Consider the following 18108-nt stretch of genomic DNA (forward strand, 5'->3'; position numbering starts at 1 on the left):
GGGGGGGCCCGGGGGGCCGCGCCCCCCCCCCCCCGAAATTCGTCGGCCTTCTATATTCCCGGGCAACTTTTGTTTTTATTTTTGCCATGGAAATACTTTCTTCGAACAATTAGGCCTTGGGCCCCCCCCCCCCCCCCCCCGAAAAAAAATTCTGGCTACGTGCCTGCTATATTGCATATGCTAATGTGGTTCCTCCCGACATGAAGCCTGTATAGCCTTTTTGCAAAGCAGTTTCAAGCACCGGCATGGCTCAGAGGTTGAATACTGGGCTCCCACGCAGAGGGCCCAGGTTCGAACCTCGTTCCATCCTGGAATTTTTTTTCTTATTTCGATCGATACTGTTACGGACACCGGCGGCGGCGGCGGACAACTACGGCGCCAAAAACGGCCGGTGAATGATCTCATAACAGCTTTTGCTGTAAAACTGCTTCGCTAGTTCACGGTATTTCTACCTCAACCATTTCGCGCTCGGCAGCTGATTTCCAGCCGCCTGTCGAAACCACGATTAGCTCAGAGCCTTTGACGATCGAGCTGTACACCAGAAGAGCTGGTAGCTCAAGTGACAAAAAGGATATATATGTAGTGAAAAAAAAATGAACGTGAACTTAGCAAGCTGTTAAAGTTGCAACTGGTTGATACACGACATGCAGTTTTACAAGTAACGAAGTTTGTGTTAAGGCCGACCGCCGACCTTGGTCATCAGAGAGAAATTATTCCCCTTAGTGACCTCCTCTCCTTAACTGTGAGAGGAGCCGTTTTTGGGAAAAGGTGCAGAGTATATGGAAAAGTAACTGTATTTTCCGCTACAGTTACTCTGTAAAAAGTAACTAGTTACCAGTAACGCATTACTAGTAAATACTGCCCAAGACTGGTGGTGACCGTTTCCCTGTCCACTTTCTCAGGTATTTACTTATGTGCAATCCTGGCATTGTCAGCCAGCACCACTCATGGCCACAGCAGCAAAATGTAATATTTTTTTGTTGCCACAGCACAAATTGTAAGGCACAGTGAGGAATCAGTCCCAACTTAGGGAAAGTAGTGTTTTGCCAAACTTCATATTCTTTTTTTATAGTTACTGATTTTTATTAAAAATCACTAATAACACCCTTTATGCATTGTGTGGCTTCAAAATATGTTGGCTCCACAGTTTGTGTTGCACAAACGGGCCCTTGACTGATTCTCCTTTCTTGCACTGTGTGATATAGGTAACAATCATTCACAAGAGACATTACCCTGCCATGCATGTGCACCTTGCATCTTGAATTTGGCCATCCTCGGTTGTCTGCACCCAGCAATATTGCGCATGCAAGTTGGTAACACGTGAAGCCGCAGATATAAGAAAGCACCTCGGAGTGTGATGGTGCGCATGTGCTCTTATCCGATGGTTTTTGGCTTTTCCATGTTGTCTTCCAGTTAAAAATCGGTTGACGTCTAGCACCCATCCTGTGTATGTGTCCTTTACTTGTGTCTGCGCCTCATTTTTGGGGACATGTGCTCCACAATATATCCACATGCTTTGCTATAGAAAGTTCAGTTGGTCATGCTGTTTGTTGTAGCAACATTAATGAATTAAACTTACCTGACTTCACATACTGATATGCATCTAAAGCACGAAAGGCCTGAGAAGCGTTGCCATCATAGCTTTCTTTTTCCAGAAATATGAGCTGATCTGTGCATAGTTAATCTCGGGCCACAGGTGCTCTCCTTTCACATAATTCAAATTCCGCATTGTGTCCAATTTGAAGGCAGCTGGACGCCTGGAATGGCCAGTAATAATCATGAAGGCATGTTATATGCAACCATATGCAACCAAACACATGCTTTGCATCCAACCCGTTTTCAGAAGAGTAGGCATTGTCATGTATACAGAACATAAATGTGTCACTGCAATAAAATTTCTGAATCCTCATAAGTTTTGCCGAATCTTCCCGATGCAGTCATTATTACTTTGACGTCAACCCTCCAAACATGCCTACCTAAACTTTTAAATTCTTTGCCATCATTGTCCATAGATTACGCATGAATCTTTCTTTATGATCTAAGAATTGCTCACCTGGTTTGTGTACATTCCATAGTTAGCTTGCACATGTGTCCATGCATCACTGCATATCTTAAGCTTTTTGTTTTTCTAGTTCTTTTTACTCATCTCTCTTAGGCTAGGAGGAACACAGTATTTAAAGAGAATAAAAATATTCACTACAACATTTATTTATTTTGCTTACACTGCTGTATGTGTTTTCTATACATTCACTGCAGCTGTAGATTTTTCTTTTGTTTGTTTATTTTAACTGCCAAAAAATTTGTCACTGTTATGTATACTTGCACTTGCCCCACTGTGAGTTGCAGCTTCAGTAAATACATTACAGTACGTGCAAACAAATGAAATTAAATGATGGGGGAAACATGAAGGCTGGTTTAGATTTGCTCTGCAAATAACAAGCGTAGCCTTACAGCAAATATGACTGAAAGGTATCTGAGAAAACCAGAACATCAGCAAGGGACAGCAGAGGTGCACACTTGTAGGTCACGTGTTACTTTCACTGGCCTTTTGTAGGAAACATAGGTAGAAGCGGCTAGGAATATGGCAAAAAGACAGGAGGAAAAATTTTACAATGGGCAATGCGCACCACCCAGATGATTTGTCAAATCAGTAGTTGCGTAGTTGGGAGCAACTTGGTAAGGGGGAACATAGCGTTGTCTTCTAACTTATCATTATTTATGACTATGACTACAGGGGTTGCTGTGCAGCTGTCAATAAAACCGGTATTAATATTGATCGTACTTTGTACTAGTGATATTCGTAATGCAGTGGGGTGTTTCTTGGTGGTAAGTGTGTTTGATGTGAGACAACTGCTATGTCAGATTTTTTGTTGTAAACATATCGCTTAGATGGACACAATTTCGGACCATTTGTAAGGCATATTTCAGCATAAAGTAAGAGAGGACCGTAGATGAAGCAGACGAACGACAGCGATCGAAACGGCAGCTTGCTAACGTTGCAAGTCGGGAGAAAGCATAAAGAGTCAAGGTTTCCGCGATTTTTAAACCTCAACACAGTTAAAATGCATTCTGTGCTCAAGCACATTACATCGCAGTGCTCTTCCTATTCTTTTTTTCATGGTCTAAAATATTTGTGTGCCTTGGTGAGGCCAGCCGAGTGAAATGTTCAGCTACTGTGCGGAGCGCAACAACTGCTACCGCGGGTGGGTGTGTGGCTTCGATCGCTAAGCGTCAAACACGAGTGCTGTGGTTGAAGACCTTTCAGTCAACGCAAGCTACTACACAGAAAAATCATGCAAGCCAAAAAAAAAGTTTGCTGAGAGAGAGAGAGAGAAGTGAACTTTATTAAAGCACCGGCGGAGGTAGCAGGGTGCCACGCAGGGCCTCTTGCTACCCGACTATATGCAGTCATCAAGCTGCGTCTCGACGCTTACGCCGGGGACCCAACGTTCTCCACGAGGCTGTCGCCCCTGGGTCCCGTCAGGTGCGTCCCTGCGCGTTTGGCGAGCGAGAGCTGTCTCGATCCGCTGGACCGCCTGTAGCTGTTGCCCTAAGTCCTGAGCCGTTAGGCTGGCAATGTCCGTTGACAGTCTGCCTGGGTAGGCCGCTGCATCTTCTGGATTCAGTTCACAATCCCACAACACGTGAGTTAGCGTAGCGGTCGCACTGTTACACACACTACACTTTGCACTCTCGTAGACGTCGGGGCACATGAGCGCGCGAGCGCAGGCGTGAGCACAGTGTTCGTTTGCAGCTGTCTGTAGAGTACCGCCTGTTCTCTGGTGAGCTGCGGGTGTGGGTCCGGCATGGAGCGACGTGCGCTCCGGTACCATTCCAGCACATCCGCGTAGCTTCCGGCTTCTTCGTCGTCTTCATCGTCGGTGGCTGACACTGACATTCGCCTTGACCATGCCGTTTGTTATCATCGGGGTTACGACGACGGAGAGACTCCGGCGACTTTTGTTGCACGAGCTCTCACAACAATAACAAGAAGAAAAGCAGTAGCCACCTATTATAGTTCGACTTGTCACTCAAAAAACTCCTTGACAAGTTAACGAACATATATTTACGCTTGATAACTTCATACGACCATCCGACATGACGCGATGGGACATGACATGTCCGCCACCCACACACGAGTTTAAGGGCACCAACATATTACGACAGATTGACAGCTCACACTTACCTTTCGGAACTGTTCTGCGGTGCTTGCATCGCGGTTTTCCACCAAAGCTGCGCGATCAATAAAAAAGAAACCAAGCGTGCACGCGGCGGTGGTCACATGAATGGACACGAAGCGACAGCCATGCGGAGTCTCGAACCGGAAGCCGTAGCAGAACACGCCGCACCCCCCAATCCCTCGCGGCAACCGAGATTTTGCTATCCGCCTGTTGTCTTGAACCCCGTAGTGAATGGTTTTGAGAACACAAAAATGATACTGAGAATACAAAGCAATCCCGACACAGTCAGTCAGTCAACGCTTTCGCACAAACTTACTCGCCAATAAAAAAACGGGTAATTTCTTGTTGCCTACATATTGGTACCCTTCGTCATACCTGCTAACAAAAGTGCCGAGAAAAGATAGTTCGCAGCTTTGATTTATCAGTAAAGGGTTGTACTAAAAGTTCGGCCACCAATGAGCAACTCCATTACTCGTCCAGATTCATAACCGCAGCTTCGCACAGGTGTAGTGGTAGCAAATGGTATTTACTACCTCTCAGAATCACTTTCAGCCATATTGAATTGAACTCACTGGCATGTAATTAAAGCTTCCCGTGATAGCGTTAGCCTACTGTCTCCTGTGTGGCGCATGTTTTAACAAAGTAAGCCTAACCCCCGCATTGCGTGAATCGATTTCTCGCGACGCAGTCAACGAGTCAACGAAAAAGGTCACCTACGCGACCTTTTTCGCTTCGAGCCAAGAGTTACGAGGTGGATCGATGTCTTTGTGTAAATTGAAAAATAAATCTAGGGTCCTCCACTTACAGATCTTCATTATGATATCGCGGGCACCTAATTAAGATAATAAAGTTACATTAGGTTCTTTATTTGGAAGTTGGACCCTCCTCTCTCTCTCTCTCTCTCTCTATATATATATATATATATATATATTATATATATATATATTGTAGCGACTTATTGGAACTCTGAAGTGGGTCGTCCTCTCCGGCCCCTTCTAGTGGGTTGCCCTCTTCGGACAGAGTGCAGCTCGCGCAGAGTCGGCCCCGCCTTGACTGTTGCTGTCGTTCATCTTCGCCGAGTGTCCGCCAATAACATCTTTATAATTTGGTGGAGAGTGCTGTGCCCTTCAAACAACTACGGTCAGCATTCAATGCCCTTGGAGCTTCGATCCTGTGCCGTGCCCTCTACCATGACTCAAGATGCCGCCCAGCAAACACCTCCCCCCTGCACCGACATCTTGTCCCGGTGTCCCCCGCATCCGCGACCCTCCTGTTTTCACCGGCGCGGATGGCACCGACGTCGAGGACTGGCTCGCGATTTACGAGCGTTTCAGCGTACCCAATAAAGGGACGAGGCAGGAAAACTGAGCAACCTGGTTTTCTACCTCGCGGGTGTCGCAAGCCTATGCACGCATCCGATTTCGCTACGCGGTCCGCTTTCAAGACCGCGATCGTCGACGTGTCGGCCGCCCTGCGGTTCGTAAGCTGCAAGCTGACCAGCGCTTACGGGAACGAGCCCAGCAGTCCGGCGAGTCTTTCACGAGTTACATTGAAGACGTCCTGGACTTGTGCAAGAAAGCCAACGCGACCATGCTGAAGCTGAGAAGATCCGGAACGTCATGAAAGGCATCGACGACGATGCCTTCACCATGCTACTCGCCAAAAACCCTTGCACTGTGCTGAGGTCATCACACTGTGCCAAAGCTACGAGGAGCTGCGCCGGCAGCGGCTGATGACGCGTCGACCTCCATCACGCGACGCCGATCTCGCTGGCATGTCGGCTATTTCGGACCACTCCGTCTTGCTCGCCGAAATCAAGTCCTTCGTGCGCGAGGAGATTGCCCGCCAGTTCTCTCTACTGGCCTTCGCTCACCCGCAGCCTGTGAACAGTCGTCGACCCACTGCTTCCTCCCCTACGCCGGGCTATTGACCATGAAATCGCGGAGGTCATGCCGGAATACCACCAACCCCCTCGGGCACTGACTGCGCCGCTCAGTTACGCGCAAGTTGTAGCCAGGCCGCCCCCAGCGATCCCTGTGGTTCCCCACTTACGCCGGAGCCGTCGCCAGGCCTCAGGCCTTCGAAGAGAGTGTGCCGGCTGCGTACGCCGACGTCATCCATACGCCACGACTGCAGCCCACCATGCAGTCATACCAGCAGCTACCCCGTCCCTCGCGTCCTGCGACATGGATGGGACCTAGCCCGGCAAGCCGATGGCGCACTTCCGACAACCGCCCCATCTGCTTTGCGTGCGGTTGCACCGGTCACGTCGCCCGCTATTGCAATCGCATGCAGCCGCCTCGAGTCGGATCGACCGTCACCAGCCAGTCCAGCCGTCCATATTACGAGCCGCCGCCGCCTATGTCACCGACTTCACGCCCGTCTCCATCTACCCGCCGTTCGCCATCCCCAAGATGCCGCTCACTGTCACCGATGCGGCCTCGTCCGGTCGCCCGAGACCAGGAAAACTAGTCGTCGCAGTCCAAGAGGCAAGGGCTGCGACGCTATCGAACTGCCAAAGCCCTCAGCAACCCATCGAACGTAGTAGACGTGTTTGTAGATGGCGTGCGCACATTGGCCCTTGTGGACACTGGAGCTGCCGTATCCGTTATGGACGCTAAATTTAGCCGACTACTACGAAAAGTGACGACGCCGCTTTCCGGGCTCCCTCCGTACAGCCAGCGCCCAAAGCATTCACCCGACTGCGGTGTGTACAGCCCGTGTCATCATTCAGGGCGCTCTGTACGCCGTCGAATTCATAATTTCTTCATGCTCTCACGACGTCATCCTGGGTTGGGATTTTCTCGCTCGCCACGACGCCGTAATTCGTTGCGCACCAGCCGAAATAGAGCTCTCACCATTCTCCAATTTCACGCCGGCGAACAGTCCATCGGCTGCGACCAAAGTACTCGTCAAAGACGACACCACAGTTCCTGCAAACTCGTCAACGGCTGTGTCCGTCTTTTGCACCGGTCTCTGACACAGTTGCACTCCTTTCCCCCTCTGACCGCGTTTTTCACCAGGAAAGGTTTGCTGGTGCCATTTGCGACGTCCAGTCACTCAGGGCGACACCGATATTTTCGTTACGAACCCATCCCCGTACATTGTTACGTTGGTGCGAGGGGAATGTCTCGGCCGAGCGGAAGCCCTCGAAAACGCACAAGTTATGGACGCACCGGGTGACGCACTGTGCCAGCTCCCGTACGCTCGGTGCTGTTTCCACATCTGACTCGTCACCCGCTGATGTATTTGCTTCCTCCATTGCTGACAACCTTACTTCGGTCCAGCGTTCCCAGCTTCTCTGCCTGTTGGAAGAATTTCGTTCTTCGTTCGATGTCGCGCAAACTTCTCTCGGCCGCACGTCTGCTGTCACGCATCGTATCGACACTGGCGCCCAACCACCATTGCGGCAACGTCCATATCGCGTATCTCCAGCAGAGCGTCGTGTCATGAACGAGCAAGTCGAAGACATGCTTCGCCGCGATGTTATCCGACCCTCAAACAGCCCGTGGGCGTCTCCTGTCGTTCTCGTTGCGAAGAAGGACGGCTCTGTGCGGTTCTGCGTTGACTACCACCGACTCAATACGATCACCCGTAAGGACGTTTATCCCCTCCCTCGAATAGACGACGCCATTGACAGCCTGCAAGGAGCAGAATTCTTTTCGTCGCTCGATTTGCGCTCAGGGTACTGGCAAGTCCCCATGGCTGATGACGCTCGACCGAAGACAGCGTTTGTCACACCCGACGGCTTGTACGAATTCAACGTCATGCCGTTTGGGCTGTGTAATGCACCCGTGACCTTTGAGCGCATGATGGATACCGTTCTGCGCAACTTGAAATGGCACACGTGCCTGTGCTACCTCGACGGCGTCGTGGTTTGCGCCCCGGACGTCTCCACGCATCTTCAGCGCCTGCGACTTGTTTTGACGCGTTTGAGCGACGCCGGGCTACAACTGAACCTAAAGAAGTGCCGATTTGCAGCACGGCAGCTGACAACACTAGGCTACGTCGTGTCCAAGGAAGGAATTCTCCCCGATTCAGCCAAGTTTCGGGCCGTGACAGAGTACCCCAAACCTACGTCCGTCAAAGAACTGCGCCGTTTTGTAGGACTATGCTCCTACTTTCGACGCTTCATACGAAACTTCGCGACTATCATATTGCCGCTGACAAAGCTCCTTGGCAGCAACGGGCCTCTCAATACATGGTCGTCAGAGTGCGACGCCGCTTTCGCGAAGCTCCGTCGTTTGTTGACGTCTCCTCCGATACTACGCCACTACGACTCTACGGCCCCTACAGAGGTACACACGGACGCCAGCGGTGTTGGCCTCGGCGCTGTCCTTGCACAGCGCAAACCTGGGTTCTCGGAATATGCCGTGGCATATGCAAGTCGCACGCTTACTAAAGCCGAGACCAATTACACCGTCACGGAGAAAGAATGCCTGGCAATCATCTGGGCCCTTACGAAGGTCCCACCTGATTTGTATGGTCGCCCATTTGATGTCGTCACCGACCATCATGCGCTGTGCTGTTTGTCGTCATTGAAAGATCCCTCAGGCCGTCTCGCCCGTTGGGCACTTCGCCTGCAAGACTACGACATCCGCGTACTGTACCGCAACGGACGCCAGCATGCTGACGCCGACGCCCTGTCGCGCTCTCCCTTGCCTGACGACACTGCCCACAGCTCAGTGTCTCCCCTTGCCGTTTCTTCCATCGACATTCAGACACTCGCTACCGAACAGCGCAAGGATCGCTGGATTGCCTCACTGATAGAATTGCTGGCTGATCCATCGGCAACACCATCCACTCGCACGTTGCGTCGTCAAGCCTACCATTTCGCCGTTCGCGACGACCTCCTCCACCGACGCAATTACAGCGGTGACGGCCGCCAGTGGCTACTAGTAATACCCCGAAGTCTGCGTTCTGACATATTCGAATCGTTCCACGCTGATCCGCAGTGTGCGCATTCTGGGGTATCGAAAACTTACCACCGCATCCGCCAACGGTACTTTTGGCGAGGGATGTACCGCTACGTTCAGAAGTTCGTTCGCTCCTGCATCGATTGTCAGCGCCGCAAAACTTCAACGCACCTGTCGCCGGCAGGTCTGCAACCTCTACCTTGCCCTGACCGGCCGTTTGGGCGTGTTGGCATCGATTTGTATGGACCACTTCCTCTGACGTCTGCTGGTAACCGCTGGGCCATCGTCGCTGTAGACCACCTCACGCGATACGCCGAAACTACCGCCCTCCCAGCGGCTACAGCGCGCGATTTGGCCTCCTTCCTGCTCCACCGATTCATTCTACGTCACGGTCCACCTCAGGAGCTTCTCAGCGATCGAGGCCGTTTCTTCTTGTCGGAAGTCTTCGAAGCCATTCTAAAAGAGTGCAACGTTGTTCACCGCAAAACTACTGCTTACCACCCGCAGACGAATGGCCTCACCGAACGCTTTAACCGTACGCTCGGCGACATGCTCTCCATGTACGTAGCCGCCGATCACACCAACTGGGATGCCATTCTGCCCTTCGTCACCTACGCCTACAATACCGCCGCTCAGAGCACCACTGGTTTTTCTCCCTTTTTCTTATTGTATGGCAGGCATCCCTCGCACACAATCGACACAATCCTTCCATACAAGCCAGATCGGTCTGAGTGTGCGCCGATTTCTGCTACCGCCCGACTTGCTAAAGAATGTCGCGAACTTGCCAAAACCTTCACTACGCATGACCAAGAGCGGCAGAGGAGCATTAGCGGTGGCAGAATCACTTCTGAGCCGACGTTCCTCCCTGGAGCGCTCGTATGGCTCTCTATCCCTACCACTGCACCTGGCCTCTCTTCAAAACTACTGCCCAAATACGAAGGCCCCTACCGTGTTGTTGAACGCACATCCCCTGTAAACTACCTGATCGAACCAATCGATCCATCCTCGGACATGCGCCGTCGAGGGCGCGACATTGTAAACGTGGAGCGCCTCAAGGCGTACCATGACCCGCTCATTGTGACAAGTTGTTAGGTCGCCAGGCGGCTCCCTTTTCGCACCCGGAGTAATTGTAGCGAAGCTTATTGGAACTCTGAAGTGGGTCGTCCTCTCCGGCCCCTTCTAGTGGGTTGCCCTTTTCGGACAGAGTACAGCTCGCGCAGAGTCGGCCCCGCCTTGACTGTTGCTGTCGTTCATCTTCGCCGAGTGTCCGCCAATAAACATCTTTATAAAGGAAACAAATATATAAGTAACAAGTATAAGTGCGTGTGTCTCACTTGTCCCTGTTTATTTTGCGCAGTTTTTCGTAGTAATTGTCCCTAGCGCAGCTATTGCCAAGGCGAAAGAGATGTCCGTGGGTATTTTGTCCCTAACCTGGGCAGTATCAAAGATACATGTATCTTTGATACTTTATTAGATACTCTTTGAGTATCTCGTATCTCTATCGCGACGCCTCTCGCAAGACGTGTATCAGTATCTGTATTTCCAACACATCGAAGAATGTGTCGTGTATCTTAAGATACAAGATACTGCGGTCACACAACCACCGTGCGAAACAATGAATGTTTGCTGAACTCTGCTTCTCAAGCTGATACTGCTGCCACTAAGTCACCAGAATAAAACTAAAGGCAGTGACATTATTTTATCTTTGCGCCAGAGCTTTCGACGCGGATAAGCGATGAGCCGTGAGCGTTTCTATTGGTGGATCAGAGCCACGTGGTGGCGCTCACGTCGTCTCGACAAACAAGCGCGCGAACCTCAAGGATGACCAGCCTTGACTCCTTTTTTTAAATGTGTGAGGGTCATTGGCACTTAACCACTTTCATATACCGCGTACTCCAATGCGTGCGTCATCTTTCGCACACATTCTGACGCCGCTGTATGCCATTATCAAAGTTCTTGTTGCATGCTGCTTCGTTACGATGTCTGAAGGATGCAAGATTGGGGGGTTGCTTTGCGTCTCGTGGCTTTCACACAACGGCGATTTGAAGGAACTCGTGGATGTAAGTTTGACCTACGTACAATGAGATCGACTTATATGCAAAGAAGATTCTAACAGCTATAGCACCATCGGTACCTTTTGCTGACCTAACAGAACGAGCATTCACCTAACAGACTATATTGGCGCATATCCCTTTATTCAAACAGTTTTAAAATCTTAATTTCATTGTTAGCCCAAGTTATTTTTAGCTATACTTTTCCATCCAATGCATTACCTATGTCTATATTTTGTTTCTTTTTTTCAGTCTGCTTACAGTAATTTGTAACATTCTGCCAATTTAAGTTCTCTGCTTTTTATTACTTTTAACTGTCTCCGTCATTTCTGCTACTGTTTACACACTGATATTCCTTCTGCGTTTACTGTTATGTAAATGTGATGTTGAGAGCAAGCATGTAATAGTCCGGGAGCGCCTCGAGTATACAGCGACAAACAATCTGCTGACTACTAAGTAAAACAGCGAAATTGAGTTCGCATTACATTAACGTACATTATTAGGAGCCCATGATGATCAGCGCAAACAAGACACGAAACACAAGAATGTACACGACACAGGCACTGACTTGATTGCGCTGACCGTCATGAGTATGTTCCAACTAGCCCAAGTTGCGACATTACTTCTTAGGAGCCATCTTGAATATATTAACAGGGGTACTCGAGAAACATTGTTTTTCTCATAGGCGTCCGAACGAGCCGTTTTCCGCTATTTTCCATAGGCACTGAATTTAATTGTCATAGCTATTAGGGGTTACCCGCCCTGGTGATCAAGTGGTTATGGTACTTGACTGCTGACCCGAAGGTCGATGGAGGGAAAATGCCAGAGGCCCATGTGCTTACGTTTAGGATTTAGAACTTCAAGTGGTCTAAATTTCCGGAGCCCTCTATTACAGGGTCTCTCGTAATCATATCGTCGTTCCCTCTATTACAGGGTCTCTCGTAATCATATCGTCGTTTTGGGTTGGAAAACACAACAATATTAGATCTTACGGGAGCCGCCTGTATCGTTCTTCTATACTTATTCGCTGTGTTTGACACGGAACCGCTTTTCTATTTTACTAGACATATTTTTTTCCTTCTTTAGGCTTCCTTAAATTCTTTTACTGTTACTAATTACCAGGTAATTGGAGCTATAAGTGGCAAAAGCGTGAATAGCAGCGGTGTCCTGCGCCGCTTTGTGCAACAGTACAGCACGTCTAAAACGCTTCTTCGCTGCGCATGTTCTTGGCGACGTACAGCTATCGGGTGACACGTTATTGAGAAAGCCGTAATACGTTTACGGGCAATGTACAACTTCACAGCGGTATTTGCACTATCGCGCGGAGAATTCTTATTGAAGTTCTTGTGATTACATGAGGACCCGCTATCTGGTCAGTAAGCAAAGCAGTGACTCCCATCACTTACTAAAGCGGCACGCAAAGCTGTTGTCAGCGAACTGCGTAAAGAAAGACCTGTCATGTTAAGCAGCTAAAGCAACGCGAATAAGTTGTTTCGGAATGAAACAAATATCCCTTGATGCAGAAGTACAAAACTTTCAGGATACTAAGAAACATTTCATTCGAATTAAACAAAAATTGGTCGCAGGTCATAAATTTTCAAGCGAACATTTTAGTACGTAGACGTTTAGTGCTACATTGTATACATGAGGCCCGTAGACAGGAATAATTTTGTTCAGGGGGGGGGGCACTTGCTGAAAGCTTTGACTATTTGAGAAAAACACCTATTTTTATTATTTATTTTATGTAAAACATATACTTCACTAAAATTTAGGGGAGGCAGGCCAGCCCCTACGGGCCCGCCTCTTTGCTACGGGCCTGGTATACATATATAACAGCAAATTTCCGAATGTATCGAAGTATCTGAAGATACAATTGGAATGTATCGCATCGGTGACTTTGTCTGGGCAGGTTCGTGCGACATTTGCAAAATGGCTGTCATGTTATGCTGGTCGTACCATACCCTTAAGCTGGTATGTTAAGCTTGTCGTATCGAATCGTATCGGATGCAATTAGTGTTGTAGTATCTTGTATCTGTATCTTAAGTACTTCTTGCCTGAGTATCTTGTATCGTATCGCGATACAATTTCAAAGTACCTTTGCCTAGCCCTGTCCCTAACGCAGATATTGCCAATACGAAAGGGATGTCCGTGGGTAGGTTCTCCCTAGCGCACCTATTGCTGAGGCGAAAGGGATGCCCATGGGTAGGTTGTCCCTAGCGCAGCTTTGCAAACGCGAAAGGGATGTCCGTGGGTTGATCGTCCCTAGAGCAGTTATTGCCGAGGCAAAAGTGGTGTCCGTGGATAGGTTGTCCCTAGCGTAGCTAAAGCCAAGGAGAAAGGGATGTCCGTGGGTAGGTTGTCGCTAGCGCAGCTATTGCCATTGCGAAAGGGGTGTCTGTGGGTAGGTTGTCTCTAGCTATGTGCCGTAGAAATTCGACGAGCCCCACGCCCACCACTGTGCCACTAAGTCTTAAGTGCGCGGATGTCGAAATGTATATGCGCCAGAAGTAGGGCAAACCGCACAACTAACCCGTGATCATGTTCACCCGTGATCATGTATGCTTGACATAGAAACCAGGCTCGTAGGCGTAATCCTACTGTTCTTAACTCCGCACAGTAAGCTTGTCAAAAGGGTTACTGTTCGGACTTGCTTCTCCAACGAATTAAAATAGTCATGCTGCCACAGCGTAGGCGCCAGCTTTGAGGGACTGGTCACTCGCCAGTATCATGCCGGATTACTAATCTCAGTGGCTGAGATAATCCGCAGAAAAGGAATGGAGGGTTTCCTGGGCATACATTGCAGCGCGTGCTGCACCCCTGAGTTTGGTAAGACCAGTATGATTTTCTCTTACCCGGACGACCGAACCTGCCTCATTGCGGAAGCAGCCCGCATGGCATGTGAAGAATGCCCATGCACAATAAGTCATCGTTAGCCTAATCCAAATAAGAACTGTCATTCTTGGAAGACGCCAGCACGAGCGGTGGGCTTTGATGGAGCCTCACCGTTTCTCACTCCTTGAATCTCTTCTTTTTTCTCTATTCCTGTAAAAATGCTGGTCCTCTTCGCGCTGCGCAATCTTAACCAAAAATTTTGACAGCGAGCCGTTCAGCAGCACGTTGGAAAACACGCCTGGCAAGCAATTTTCCAACTTCGAGAATGCAATTATACAGCAGAAGTGCAAGGTATCGATCGGATATAAGAAATCGGACACGCCGTCGCTGACAAAGTACTGCAGAGCAGCACCCTTTCAGTGCAAGCAGCTAGGTAAGCAGGCCTGAAGGTAGCCCTAGCGCTACCTCAACTTGAGGGAACGTTTCAGAATACAGGTCTTAGGCCCGTATTCTGAAACGATTCTTACCTCAGTGAGGGGGCCTTAACTGCTCGAGGATGGTTTATCACGTATTGTGGAGCACTCCTTACTGAGGTTCCCTCACTGAGGCCCTTCTTGGTGCTCCCTCAAGTTAAGGTAGCTCTGGGGCTACCTTCAGGCCTCCTCACCTTGCTACTTGCTCTGAAAGGGCGCTTCTCTGCGGCACTTTGTCAGCGGCAGCGCGTTCGGTTTCTTAATTTTGATGGATGCCTTGCACTTCTACACGCGCTCGTTATAATTGTGTCCTCGTCGTGGTTGGAAAATTACTTGCCAGGCGTGTTTTCTAGCATGCGGCTGAATGGCTGTCAAAAATTTTCGTTAAGATTGCGCAGCGCGAAAAGGACAAGGCATTTTACGGCAACAGAGAAGTGACTCGAGGAAAGTGAAACCCCCTCATCGCCCACCGTCTTCCAAGAATGACAGTTCTTGTTTGGATGAGGCTAACAATATCCCTATCGAAAATTCTCATATGACACATATGCCTCCTATCCAGTAATCTCGTTTGAACACACATGAATCATATGTGTTCATATATGAATCATATATTAATGATATGTGAATCATATATGAATCATATGTATGATCATAATAGATTATTGGATATCTGTCATACGTGTCATATGAAATTTTTCGATAGGGATGGATTCTAGGGGCGATATACAATCTTCAAATATTCCGACCATCTGTGACCACTCAGACTGCAACCCCGAGGCACAAAACTTAAGAAATCATCCAAATATATATCAATACTTTCAGGACTTTGGTTCCTAGAAACCACTGCTGTAAGACTTTCTCGTTTTGCAAAAAAGATAGAAAAAAAGGTCTATCCATCAAGGCGCGACGACCCGATAAATGCGTCCTTGTTGTGAATGTAAGCATAATAATTTAGTTGGACATAAGTACATTCGAGACAAATTTGCACCAAAGTGAGGAAATTTCACAAGCTTAACACTGCTCGGTTGTGAAAATCAATTAATCGACATCTTTAATTCTTTAAACCATCTCTGTTTACGAAGAGGCTGTTGAAATGCATCAATGAACGCAATGAGCTCCATGGTTGCTCGACCATCCGGTTTTTGTCTGCTGCAACATGCGAAAGTTAACTAAACGGGAATGGCTGTGCACCCATATAACGAAAAAGCAGTGTACACGTTATTATTCATCGTTATGCACAAAAGAAATTCCTTCATTTTTGCTTGAAAACGGACGTTTAGTCAGTATTTCACACATAAAGCAGTGTACACGTTATTATTCACCGTTATGCCTACAAAACATTCTTTATTATTGCTTGAAAACGGACATTTAGTCCGTATTTCACACGTACTCTCGATTGCAGACTTCTGAAAAGGGCGCTTTATTTAATGAGGCGGCCCTTAGGAAAGGAAGCTTGAAGGAAGCTTTTAAAATGCGCTGGCTCCCTCAAGGAGCTCCTTAAAATAAGGAGGCGGGCTCCTCACGTAAGGTAAGGAAATGGTCCGAGGTAAGGAGCGTTTCAAAATACGGGCCTTAGTGTTAGCGGCATTGAAGCCTTGCTTGAGAATATCGATGAAAGTAATTCTACTGGTCTTGATCATAATTCTCAAAGAGTTCTAAAACAGTGTGCTCACTCCATTTCACTTTACCTTTATCCTAATCTTTGAAAAATTGTTATGTACTGGTCAGTCGCCACAAGAGTGGAAAGTAGGAAATGTAGCCCCGATTCACAAAGGAGGTTCCTAAGAGACGTCACCAATTACTAGACCTATTTCATCTACATCAATATCGTGTAAGCTTATTGAGCCCGTAATATACAAGGCTGCAATGAAGCATTTATTAGACTACGAATTAATAACGAATACTCAACATGGTTTTTTGTAATAGGGTTTCGATGTACGACACAACTTCTTGAGTTCTATAACGATCGAGTATCTGCAATTTATTTAGGTGGGCAAATATGCTGCACCTTTCTAGACTTCCGCAAAGCTTTCAACATCTGTTTCCGATCCACTGCTTAAAACTTACGGATATGAAATACAGATGCAAGAATTCTTAACTGGATTGAAAATTACTTGTCACTGCACCGCCAGTGTTTTGTCTTCAATGGCATTAAGTCGGATTTTCTTGTGGTCACTTCAGGCGTCCCACACGTATCTGTGTTGGGGCATTTTCTGTTTATCATTGTTATTATGACGTTATCGTGGGCATAAGCTAAAATATACAGCTCTTTAGTGATGATTGTGGTATTTACACAGTAAACCAGTTTACACACTTAAGCGCGTTTTGCCGTGTCTATAACTAAAACCCTTACCTCTTAGGTAAAAATTCATTGTATATCCACGAAGCGAATGATGATGACTTTGTGAAGCACTGGCGATCGTTCGGTAACCGTGAATCTACCGTGACATTGCCCACTCGCGCATGTAAATGAGTGACAACGCGTGTGTATAGTTATATACAATGTGTTTAGTTGATCATACCTCGTATGTCGTGTTGAGTTGTGGATTCCGTTTTGCCTTCATTATTACTGCTTTGTGCTCCGTGAAATGTCGAGCCAATGGTTCTCCGATCGGATCTAGCCTGAAGATTGCTAAAGACGAGGTCTATGGACGTTCCCCTGGTGGTTCTTGGTTGTTTGCAGTCATACGAAATGCATCGTAGAGCGTATCGACACGCCATATACTGCACAAACCAGTCGTTGTCCGTGATGTCAACGTTGAAGTATCCGACATGTACGAAGGGGTTGTTCTTGTAGCCGCATGCCGGGCCTTACGTTCGTTTTCATCCATGGCAGAAAGAGAATGTCTGGTCTGGAGCGAGCTTTCATACGCATTTGCACCGCAGCGTCTCCTCTCGTGTATTTTGTAACGAGCACGCGCCCAATTGTACACACAACACAGCATAATGTAAAATAATACCCCATGCATGGAGCCCTCGCGCTACGCAGCCTTACACCGACCTTCTGGTATATTTAGCCATATTATGCCGAAGCCGCCGTTCAGCGTCGGTGGGCATGTTCCTGTTCCGTATAAATGACCAATAAATATTCATAAAGTGGGCGTAAATTTATGCTGCGCTTGTAGGTACCCCTAAAAGGGACAGTCTATAAATCTAAACTCGACTAATATCCAACAACGTTTTACTGAGCGGGTCCCACTTATCATCTGGCACGCTGTCGTATAGGCCACGGGTGTTTTGATGAAACAGAACACCATAAACTCCTAGAGGGTGTTTTTGTAAAAGCATCGCCCCTTAAAGGCTACTCGGGGAAGGAAAACACTCATCCACCCTAATTTTTGCACATATTGGTTAAGCAAAAAGGCTTTTGCTTCCTTGAAACCACCTTAAGGGTGCAAAGTGTTTTACAGTGTACGGAAAACTTCAGCATGAACCTGATGTCCTTGAATTACAGGCTGATCTAAAACGTATTTATCAGTGGTGTCTTATGTGGCAAATGAATGTAGACACGAATAAGTGCGTCCATGTGTGTTTTACAAAGAAGAAAAAGTTAATTGATACAACGTAATAATAAATGAGAAACAAATTAGTTAAAGAATGTGCATACAAATGTTTGGTAGTGTTACTGTCTCAGGGTTGTTCCTGGAATGCGCAT

At 47.9% G+C, this 18108-nt stretch overlaps 1 protein-coding gene across 2 annotated transcripts in view; it reads left to right on the top strand.

Annotated features, from left to right (window-relative positions):
- LOC119373212 (papilin) overlaps positions 1–18108 on the top strand; it is a 142571-nt gene that overhangs the window by 7334 nt on the left and 117129 nt on the right. The window lies entirely within an intron of this gene.

This window comes from Rhipicephalus sanguineus, chromosome 11, assembly GCF_013339695.2.
Source record: "Rhipicephalus sanguineus isolate Rsan-2018 chromosome 11, BIME_Rsan_1.4, whole genome shotgun sequence".
Taxonomy (NCBI): Eukaryota; Metazoa; Arthropoda; class Arachnida; order Ixodida; family Ixodidae; genus Rhipicephalus; species Rhipicephalus sanguineus.